We start from the raw sequence: 11593 nt of genomic DNA on the forward strand, positions 1-11593 counted from the left end.
TCCTGACTGGAGGAGCTCACCCAGCTGTGTCTGGAGAGAAGCCAGGGTATCGGCTTCAACCACAGGGCTGGGCAGCTTGTTCCCCACCCCCGCCACCCTCTGTGTACAGAAGAGCCTCCTGTCCTGACTGGAGGAGCTCACCCAGCTGTGTCTGGAGAGAAGCCAGGGTATCGGCTTCAACCACAGGGCTGGGCGGCTTGTTTCCCACCCCCACCCCCCTCTGTGTAGGTTTATTTTTTCACCTTTCAGCAGAGGTGAATGAGTGGATACACACAGGGTGAGAGGGAATGTCAAGTCCCTTCAGAATCTGAGCGCAGTGTTGTGTGTGAGTGTGTGCTGTCCAGCACTGTCTACTCATCCAGTCCAGCTGCAGGCTCAGCTGAATTGAAGGTCATCAGCTTCTGCCCCTCCTCTAATACTCTGTTTGATCAGGACAGCTGTGGAAGCAATTGCTGTGATGTGTAGAAGCAGGGTTTGCAATACGACAGTGATTCTTACAGTTAGTCTTCCAGCCACCAGAGGGCGCCAGTGCTTTATATATATTTGCCCACTGAGGGTTTCTAGAGGAGGGGATACCTGGGCGATTTGGGTACAACTGAACAGAATTAATTACAGACTAAACAGCTTTAGAATTCATAGTCAGTTTATTTTTGTCTGATATGCCCACAGACTTGAGCAGCCCACAGAGCCTGAAGCAGTGGAAGTGAAGAAGAGACTGGTCCCAGTGCAGTGTCACAGCTGTGTGGAGGAGCCTGTAGACTCCAGTCAGGAGGCCGTCTCTCCCCCCAGCTGTCAGTGAGCTCATCCCAGCTGCGAGAGAGACCCTGCTGGGCTGGGCTGGGCTGGGGGCCCCAGGGCTGCAGCCGATCCCGAAGGCCCCCCAGGTGAGAGTCGGCGGGGGTCCGAGCGCCTCTCTAGGGGGTCTCTCCGGTCCGGGTCCCGTTGGCCGCTCTCCGTCTGGACCTGATCTCTGTCGCGATCACGGCGCTGACCAGTCCGGCCAGGCCGCAGGCCACCAGGGAGGTGTGCACTGTGTGGTAGGTGGAGCCCCCTGCTGGAGGGAAGAGGGTGGTGCAGGAGGGGGGTTAGTCCAGCAGTGGGGAGTCTGGGTTCTCACCCCCCTCCGTCTGCTGCAAGACCCCCAGCCAGCTGGTCACCCTGTTCCCTGAGGTGACCATCAGCCGCAGGACCAGTGAGGTCTTTGATGGTCAATAGAGGTCATTAAAGACCACAGAAGGTCATTAAGGGTCAGTGCAGATCAGTAAAGATCTGTGGAGGTCATAAGGGGTCAGTTGAGAACATTTAGAGTGGATGGAGGGTCAGTGGAGGTCAAGAATGGAAAGTGAAGGTCAATAGGGTCATGTAGGGGCAGTGGAGGTCGTGGAGGGGCAGTAGGGTCATGTAGGGGCAGTGTATGTCACGAGTGGGCAGTGGAGGTCATGAAGGTCATTACGATTCAGAAGACACACCAGCCAATCAGAGCGCAAGAGAGTGTGAAAACGTCCCGGCCCACACAGCTCGTTAGGCTGCTGTGGTTAATTGATGTGAGGACAGCAGGCAGTCTGGTTCTGGACAGGGTGTCAGTGTCGACCCAAGACGGGAGGAGAGACAGAGAGAGGAACAGACAGACAGGTGAAATCAGTGTGGAGGAGGAGTGAAGCAGCAGTCAGTACCTGGACTGGGGCTCTCGGTCTCGTGCTCCTCAGAAAAACTGGAGTTCTCTGGAAAGAGATTACAGACATACTGTGTTTACTATTAACAGTACAGGGGAGGAGAGAAAGAAGGATAGAGGAACAGACAGACAGGTGAACTATTACAGGACAGGAGAGAGAGACACAGGGAGAATGAAAGAGGTAGAGAGAGAGGAACAGACAGTTTAAATATGTGTGCAGGAGGAGTGAAGCAGCAGACAGTCGGGGTTCTCAGTACCTGCGCTTGAGATCAGGATGTTATAGTCTTCATGACTGTTGGGGTTCCCTGGAAACAGATTGCAGACATATTCAATATTAAAAGAACAGGGGAGGAGAGAGAGAGAAGGAGAGAGAGGAATAGACAGACAGTTTAAATTTGTGTGAAGGAGGAGTGTAGCAGCAGACAGTCGGGGTGTCAGTACCATTCCCGGAGATCAGAATGTCGAAGTCATCATCAGGAAAGGGGTTCCCTGGAAACAGATTGCAGACATATTCAATATTAAAAGTACAGGGGAGGAGAGAGAGAAATAGACAGACAGTTTAAATTTGCGTGCAGGAGGAGTGAAGCAGCAGACAGTCGGGGTGTCAGTACCATTCCCGGAGATCAGAATGTCGAAGTCATCATCAGGAAAGGGGTTCCCTGGAAACAGATTGCAGACATATTCAATATTAAAAGTACAGGGGAGGAGAGAGAGAAATAGACAGACAGTTTAAATTTGTGTGCAGGAGGAGTGAAGCAGCAGACAGACGGGGTGTCAGTACCATTCCCGGAGATCAGAATGTCGAAGTCATCATCAGGAAAGGGGTTCCCTGGAAACAGATTGCAGACAAGAGTATTTCCATGATTCAGAAGAGTCCTGTATCCTGTCACTGTGGTATTGTCCTGTAAGACTGTAAGAGAGGCTACAGGTGTGAAGCTCCTCCTGCTTGAGTGGATCACCTGAGGATCTCATGCAGCCCTTTCCCAAAGGATCACCGGGAATCTGCCTCACATAGGAGCTAAGTGATCCAAGGATCCAATGTCCTGATAAATTCATCTCGGCTGCATTTCACAACGGGCCCTTTAGGAGGAACGTGTTGGAGAGACACAGCCTGAGCAGTGTGGCGCGAGGCGGGGGGCGTGGCCAGTGTGGAGGCGGAGCCCCGGTAGAAGGGCGGAGCCTGGCCTTCGCAGTCCCAGCTGCCTATAAAGGTGCACTGGACACCCCACCGAGGGGAGGAGCAGGGCCACCCCCGGAGGGGGAGTTCCACACCGACAGTCCCGGAGGGGGATTGCACCAGGGTGAGGTGTTTCTTTCCCACCTGTCCCGCTGTGCAGTACCTCCGGGGCAGGCTGCTCCTTTTCCAGACTGGAGCCCGTTGAACAGGGGAAGCCCAGCCTGGAGGTCAAGAGGCACAGCGGTTTTTCCTTTTTGTTTTATTTTTCACCTCTCCTTTTGTAGTATTTTTGGTCCCCTGCTAACCTCACACTGGTGCTCCCGTCCCCCCACCAGTGGCGTGGACTTTTTTACCGGAGCTTGCCGCAGCGCCTCGCACACTGCACTGTCTCGCCAGGACCCTCCTCACAGACTCCTCCTGACAGCAGAGCAGCGTCTGCTGCTGCTGCTTCTCTTGCTCCACACTCCTCCGAGGCCAGAGCTGCTGCCAGCTGGGAGGAAACCCCTCTGGGCCAGACCAGCTCAGGACAGACACAGCAGGGAAGAGCTTCGGACTGCTCACCTGTCGTCACCTGTAAATCTGCCACCGGCTGCCTGTTACAGCTGTACAGTCCAGAGTCTCCAGGCTTCACACTCCATATCAAGAGGGAGGAATCGTCAAGCACAGAGAATCTTTTCTGTGGATCATCAACTCCTTTGACCAGACTTCCATCCTCAAGTCTGGACAGCACAGTGTGACCAACACCATCTCTCAGAGTGACTGACCACCGTACTGGCTCATGGGAAGAAACAGGCTTTCTCACAGCGCAGATCAGGATTACAGCTCTTCCCTCTGGGACAGTGACAGTGTGGCTCGCTGGACCTGTGGAAGAACAGTCTGGTGAAGAACAGACTCAGAGCAACAGCCCCTCTGTCTACATGGGAGACAGACAAGACACACAGAAGGAGGGGCTGGGATTGGAAAATTGAAGAAAAGAACTTATTTCAATCAATCATCTTCCAGCTGTGTCTCATCCTGCTACAGAATGAGCTCAGGATCAGCTTCACTGATGACCTTCTGTACGTTTTTCTTTGACATCTCATTGTGTTTCTGCAGGGCATGAGCATCATGTGACAGAGCGCCGCCCTCCAGGGAGCACAGAGCAGTTACAGACTCTCTGGGTCCTGACTGTCCCCTCACATTCCCCCGATTCAGGCATGAAGAGAAGCCGTTTCTCTGAGCTGTGTGTGCAGAGCTGCAACAGGTGACAAAGCCATACAGAGTACAGTGTACAGTGTACAGTACAGTAGAGTGTAGTACAGTATTATAATGTGTAGTACAGTATAGTGTAGTACAGTATAGTATTGTATATTGTAGTACACTAGTGTATTGTATAGTACGGTATAGTGTAGTATAGTATTATAATGTGTAGTACTGTTTAGTGTAGTATTTATTGTATATTGTAGTACACTAGTGTATTGTATAGTACAGTAGAGTGCAGTACAGTATTAGACATGTAATACTGTACAGTGTAGTACAGTACAGTATTGTATTGTATATTGTAGTACACTAGTGTATTGTATACTACGGTATAGCAGAGCGTGGTATAGAATGCCCCAAAAAGATTTTTACAGATGACAATGCCATACAGTGTACAGTATTGTATTGTATAGTACAATATTATAGTATTAATACAGTATTATATATTGCTTTGTCATTCAGACAAGCTCAGTGTAGTGACTGAGAGATTCAACAAGCACTGGGTAATATCTGATGAGAGAACAGATATTACCCAGATCACACATCCCCAACATCTGTGCGCAGTTTCCTATCTAACAGTGACCACGGCCTGAGCCCTTGAACCACAGAGGTCATGTGTTTGAAGAGGCTCACTGCCATTTGTTACAGTAAGGAGAAGCTGTTGTTTTAAAATAGGCTCTTGTTGCCAAGCAGCTTCTCAAAAACTGTTTTGAACGGCATTTTCATCGCTCAGTGTGCTGGAAAGGGTGATGATCGCAGGGAGCTCTGAGCCAGACCCTTTCAGATAAGCTGACCTGTGAAGAAATCTCATCTCAGTGTCCATCAAGCCATCCCCAGAAACTGTCAAAATACTTTACGTGTTAGGAAATAAACAACATTCTAACATGGGTGTGTGAAACCAGTATATTTCCCTTATCAGCAGTGTTGTACGTTATATTCAGTAATAAAAGCTAGGAGCTGTCTGTTATATATCCGTATTCTCAATGTATCAGTGTTTTATACAAGAAGTATTGAACAAATGTTGATAATTGTGATGACGATTATTCTATGTGTGTGTTACTCACCAGCAGACAGGGGCGCAGCTGCTGGAGCCTCAGGGGGGTCAGAACAGTGTGGAAATCCTGCCCCCCCCACACTGACACTGGGAGCCCCCTCACTCTCCAGCCCCCCACACTGACACTGGGAGCCCCCTCACTCTCCAGCCCCCCACACTGACACTGGGAGCCCCCTCACTCTCCAGCCCCCCACACTGACACTGGGAGCCCCCTCACTCTCCAGCCCCCCACACTGACACTGGGAGCCCCCCTCACTCTCCAGCCCCCCTGAGAGAAGGCAGTCCTGCTCTTACCTGAGAGGGATCCTCCGGCCAGGGAGAGGAGGACCAGCAGGAGAAGCTCTGGGGCTCCTCTGAGTCCCTCCATGACTCTGCGCTCTGAGAGAGTGAACTGAGGGAGCTCAGCTCTTCCTCTTCTGGCTGCAGCTGTGTGTCTGTGACGGGGCTGGGCTAGAGAGGGGCTGTGATGTCACCCACCTGCCCCTAGAGGGAATGACAAGTCCCTTCAGAATCTGAGCGCAGTGTTGTGTGTGAGTGTGTGCTGTCCAGCACTGTCTACTCATCCAGTCCAGCTGTAGGCTCAGCTGAATTGAAGGTCATCAGCTTCTGCCCCTCCTCTAATACTCTGCTTGATCAGGACAGCTGTGGAAGCAATTGCTGTGATGTGTAGAAGCAGGGTTTGCAATACGACAGTGATTCTTACAGTTAGTCTTCCAGCCACCAGAGGGCGCCAGTGCTTTATATATATTTGCCCACTGAGGGTTTCTAGAGGAGGGGCCACCTGGGCGATTTGGGTACAACTGAACAGAATTAATTACAGACTAAACAGCTTTAGAATTCATAGTCAGTTTATTTTTGTCTGATATGCCCACAGACTTGAGCAGCCCACAGAGCCTGAAGCAGTGGAAGTGAAGGAGAGACTGGTCCCAGTGCAGTGTCACAGCTGTGTGGAGGAGCCTGTAGACTCCAGTCAGGAGGCTGTCTGTCCCCCCAGCTGGCAGTGAGCTCATCCCAGCTGCGAGAGAGACCCTGCTGGGCTGGGCTGGGCTGGGGGCCCCAGGACTGCAGCCGATCCCGAAGGCCCCCCAGGTGAGAGTCGGCGGGGGTCCGAGCTCCTCTCTAGGGGGTCTCTCCGGTCCGGGTCCCGCTGGCCGCTCTCCGCCTGGACCTGATCTCCGTCGCGATCACGGCGCTGAGCAGTCCGGCCAGGCCGCAGGCCACCAGGGAGGTGTGCACTGTGTGGGAGGTGGAGCCCCCTGCTGGAGGGAAGAGGGTGGTGCAGGAGGGGGGTTAGTCCAGCAGTGGGGAGTCTGGGCCCCCCCGTCTGCTGCAAGACCCCCAGCCAGCTGGTCACCCTGTTCCCTGAGGTGACCATCAGCCGCAGGACCAGTGAGGTCTTTGATGGTCAGTAGAGGTCATTAAAGACCACAGAAGGTCATTAAGGGTCAGTGCAGATCAGTAAAGATCTGTGGAGGTCATAAGGGGTCAGTTGAGAACATTTAGAGTGGATGGAGGGTCAGTGGAGGTCAAGAATGGAAAGTGAAGGTCAATAGGGTCATGTAGGGGCAGTGAAGGTCGTGGAGGGGCAGTAGGGTCATGTAGGGGCAGTGTATGTCACGAGTGGTCAGTGGAGGTCATGTAGGGGCAGTGTATGTCATGAGTGGTCAGTGGAGATCATGTAGGGGCAGTGGAGGTCGTGGAGGGGCAGTAGGGTCATGTAGGGGCAGTGTATGTCACGAGTGGTCAGTGGAGGTCATGTAGGGGCAGTGGAGGTCGTGGAGGGGCAGTAGGGTCATGTAGGGGCAGTGTATGTCACGAGTGGTCAGTGGAGGTCATGAAGGTCATTACGATTCAGAAGACACACCAGCCAATCAGAGCGCAAGAGAGTGTGAAAACGTCCCGGCCCACACAGCTCGTTAGGCTGCTGTGGTTAATTGATGTGAGGACAGCAGGCAGTCCGGTTCTGGACAGGGTGTCAGTGTCGACCCAAGACGGGAGGAGAGACAGAGAGAGGAACAGACAGACAGGTGAAATCAGTGTGGAGGAGGAGTGAAGCAGCAGTCAGTACCTGGACTGGGGCTCTCGGTCTCGTGCTCCTCAGAAAAACTGGAGTTCTCTGGAAACAGATTACAGACATACTGTGTTTACTATTAACAGTACAGGGGAGGAGAGAAAGAAGGATAGAGGAACAGACAGACAGGTGAACTATTACAGGACAGGAGAGAGAGACACAGGGAGAATGAAAGAGGTAGAGAGAGAGGAACAGACAGTTTAAATCTGTGTGCAGGAGGAGTGAAGCAGCAGACAGTCGGGGTGTCAGTACCATTCCCGGAGATCAGAATGTCGAAGTCATCATCAGGAAAGGGGTTCCCTGGAAACAGATTACAGACATATTCAATATTAAAAGTACAGGGGAGGAGAGAGAGAGAAGGAGAGAGAGGAATAGACAGACAGTTTAAATTTGTGTGAAGGAGGAGTGAAGCAGCAGACAGACGGGGTGTCAGTACCATTCCCGGAGATCAGAATGTCGAAGTCATCATCAGGAAAGGGGTTCCCTGGAAACAGATTGCAGACATATTCAATATTAAAAGTACAGGGGAGGAGAGAGAGAAATAGACAGACAGTTTAAATTTGTGTGAAGGAGGAGTGTAGCAGCAGACAGACGGGGTGTCAGTACCATTCCCGGAGATCAGAATGTCGAAGTCATCATCAGGAAAGGGGTTCCCTGGAAACAGATTACAGACAAGAGTATTTCCATGATTCAGAAGAGTCCTGTATCCTGTCACTGTGGTATTGTCCTGTAAGACTGTAAGACAGGCTACAGGTGTGAAGCTCCTCCTGCTTGAGTGGATCACCTGAGGATCTCATGCAGCTCTTTCCCAAAGGATCACCGGGAATCTGCCTCACATAGGAGCTAAGTGATCCAAGGATCCAATGTCCTGATAAATTCATCTCGGGTGCGTTTCACAACGGGCCCTTTAGGAGGAACGTGTTGGAGAGACACAGCCTGAGCAGTGTGGCGCGAGGCAGGGGGCGTGGCCAGTGTGGAGGCGGAGCCCCGGTAGAAGGGCGGAGCCTGGCCTTCGCAGTCCCCGCTGCCCCGCCCCAGCTGGGCGGGTCCTATAAAGGCGCACTGGACACCCCCCCCGAGGGGAGGAGCAGGGCCACCCCCGGAGGGGGAGTTCCACACCGACAGTCCCGGAGGGGGATTGCACCCGGGTGAGGTGTTTCTTTCCCACCTGTCCCGCTGTGCAGTACCTCCGGGGCAGGCTGCTCCTTTTCCAGACTGGAGCCCGTTGAACAGGGGAAGCCCAGCCTGGAGGTCAAGAGGCACAGCGGTTTTTCCTTTTTGTTTTATTTTTCACCTCTCCTTTTGTAGTATTTTTGGTCCCCTGCTAACCTCACACTGGTGCTCCCGTCCCCCCACCAGTGGCGTGGACTTTTTTACCGGAGCTTGCCGCAGCGCCTCGCACACTGCACTGTCTCGCCCGGACCCTCCTCACAGACTCCTCCTGACCGCAGAGCAGCGTCTGCTGCTGCTGCTTCTCTTGCCCCACACTCCTCCGAGGCCAGAGCTGCTGGCAGCTGGGAGGAAACCCCTCTGGGCCAGACCAGCTCAAGACAGACACAGCAGGGAAGAGCTTCGGACTGCTCACCTGTCGTCACCTGTAAATCTGCCACTGGCTGCCTGTTACAGCTGTACAGTCCAGAGTCTCCAGGCTTCACACTCCATATCAGGAGGGAGGAATCGTCAAGCAGAGAGAATCTGTTCTGTGGATCATCAACTCCTTTGACCAGACTTCCATCCTCAAGTCTGGACAGCACGGTGTGATCAACACCAATTCTCAGAGTGACTGACCACCGTATTGGCTCATGGGAAGAAACAGGCTTTCTCACAGCGCAGATCAGGATTACAGCTCTTCCCTCTGGGACAGTGACAGTGTGGCTCGCTGGACCTGTGGAAGAACAGTCTGGTGAAGAACAGACTCAGAGCAACAGCCCCTCTGTCTACATGGGAGACAGACAAGACACACAGGAGGAGGGGCTGGGATTGGAAAATTGAAGAAAATAACTTATTTCAATCAATCATCTTCCAGCTGTGTCTCATCCTGCTACAGAATGAGCTCAGGATCAGCTTCACTGATGACCTTCTGTACGTTTTTCTTTGACATCTCATTGTGTTTCTGCAGAGCATGAGCATCATGTGACAGAGCGCCGCCCTCCAGGGAGCACAGAGCAGTTACAGACTCTCTGGGTCCTGACTGTCCCCTCACATTCCCCCGATTCAGGCATGAAGAGAAGCCGTTTCTCTGAGCTGTGTGTGCAGAGCTGCAACAGGTGACCAAGCCATACAGAGTACAGTGTACAGTGTACAGTACAGTTGAGTGTAGTACAGTATTATAATGTGTAGTACAGTATAGTGTAGTACAGTATAGTATTGTATATTGTAGTACACTAGTGTATTGTATAGTACGGTATAGTGTAGTATAGTATTATAATGTGTAGTACTGTTTAGTGTAGTATTGTATTGTATATTGTAGTACACTAGTGTATTGTATAGTACAGTAGAGTGCAGTACAGTATTAGACATGTAGTACTGTACAGTGTAGTACAGTACAGTATTGTATTGTATATTGTAGTACACTAGTGTATTGTATAGTACAGTAGAGTGTAGTATAGTATTATAATGTGTAGTACTGTACAGTGTAGTACAGTACAGTATTGTATTGTATATTGTAGTACACTAGTGTATTGTATACTACGGTATAGCAGAGCGTGGTATAGAATGCCCCAAAAAGATTTTTACAGATGACAATGCCATACAGTGTACAGTATTGTATTGTATAGTACAATATTATAGTATTAATACAGTATTATATATTGCTTTGTCATTCAGACAAGCTCAGTGTAGTGACTGAGAGATTCAACAAGCACTGGGTAATATCTGATGAGAGAACAGATATTACCCAGATCACACATCCCCAACATCTGTGCGCAGTTTCCTATCTAACAGTGACCACGGCCTGAGCCCTTGAACCACAGAGGTCATGTGTTTGAAGAGGCTCACTGCCATTTGTTACAGTAAGGAGAAGCTGTTGTTTTAAAATAGGCTCTTGTTGCCAAGCAGCTTCTCAAAAACTGTTTTGAACGGCATTTTCATCGCTCAGTGTGCTGGAAAGGGTGATGATCGCAGGGAGCTCTGAGCCAGACCCTTTCAGATAAGCTGACCTGTGAAGAAATCTCATCTCAGTGTCCAACAAGCCATCCCCAGAAACTGTCAAAATACTTTACGTGTTAGGAAATAAACAACATTCTAACATGGGTGTGTGAAACCAGTATATTTCCCTTATCAGCAGTGTTGTACGTGATATTCAGTAATAAAAGCTAGGAGCTGTCTGTTATATATCCGAATTCTCAATGTATCAGTGTTTTATACAAGAAGTATTGAACAAATGTTGATAATTGTGATGACGATTATTCTATGTGTGTGTTACTCACCAGCAGACAGGGGCGCAGCTGCTGGAGCCTCAGGGGGGGTCAGAACAGTGTGGAAATCCTGCCCCCCCCCCCCACACACTGACACTGGGAGCCCCCTCACTCTCCAGCCCCCCACACTGACACTGGGAGCCCCCTCACTCTCCAGCCCCCCACACTGACACTGGGAGCCCCCTCACTCTCCAGCCCCCCACACTGACACTGGGAGCCCCCTCACTCTCCAGCCCCCCACACTGACACTGGGAGCCCCTTCACTCTCCAGCCCCCCACACACTGACACTGGGAGCCCCCTCACTCTCCAGCCCCCCACACACTGACACTGGGAGCCCCCTCACTCTCCAGCCCCCCACACTGACACTGGGAGCCCCCTCACTCTCCAGCCCCCCACACTGACACTGGGAGCCCCCTCACTCTCCAGCCCCCCACACACTGACACTGGGAGCCCCTTCACTCTCCAGCCCCCCACACACTGACACTGGGAGCCCCCTCACTCTCCAGCCCCCCACACTGACACTGGGAGCCCCCTCACTCTCCAGCCCCCCACACTGACACTGGGAGCCCCCTCACTCTCCAGCCCCCCCGAGAGAAGACAGTCCTGCTCTTACCTGAGAGGGATCCTCCGGCCAGGGAGAGGAGGACCAGCAGGAGAAGCTCTGGGGCTCCTCTGAGTCCCTCCATGACTCTGCGCTCTGAGAGAGTGAACTGAGGGAGCTCAGCTCTTCCTCTCCTGACTGCAGCTGTCCTGCCCCTAGAGGGGGGACAGAGGGCTCCTCCTCTCCTGACTGCAGCTGTGTGTCTGTGACGTGGCTGGGCTAGAGAGGGGCTGTGATGTCACCCACCTGCCCCTAGAGGGAATGACAAGTCCCTTCAGAATCTGAGCGCAGTGTTGTGTGTGAGTGTGTGCTGTCCAGCACTGTCTACTCATCCAGTCCAGCTGTAGGCTCAGCTGAATTGA

General features: G+C 52.0%; 2 long non-coding RNA genes across 2 annotated transcripts; both read right to left on the reverse strand.

Annotated features, from left to right (window-relative positions):
- Nucleotides 1-879: 879 nt before the first annotated feature.
- On the reverse strand, nucleotides 880-1981 carry LOC138242452 (uncharacterized). The gene is made up of 3 exons (XR_011191589.1): nucleotides 1930-1981; nucleotides 1674-1721; nucleotides 880-1051 (listed from the first exon to the last, which is right to left on the reverse strand). It is a non-coding gene; the product is annotated as an uncharacterized lncRNA (long non-coding RNA).
- A 5843-nt stretch (nucleotides 1982-7824) lies between these two features.
- LOC138242451 (uncharacterized) lies at nucleotides 7825-11399 on the reverse strand. Its single transcript, XR_011191588.1, has 3 exons — nucleotides 11244-11399; nucleotides 8799-9098; nucleotides 7825-7867 (listed from the first exon to the last, which is right to left on the reverse strand). It is a non-coding gene; the product is annotated as an uncharacterized lncRNA (long non-coding RNA).
- Nucleotides 11400-11593: the final 194 nt, after the last annotated feature.

This window comes from Lepisosteus oculatus, chromosome 14 (genome assembly GCF_040954835.1).
Source record: "Lepisosteus oculatus isolate fLepOcu1 chromosome 14, fLepOcu1.hap2, whole genome shotgun sequence".
In the NCBI taxonomy this organism is placed as follows: Eukaryota; Metazoa; Chordata; class Actinopteri; order Semionotiformes; family Lepisosteidae; genus Lepisosteus; species Lepisosteus oculatus.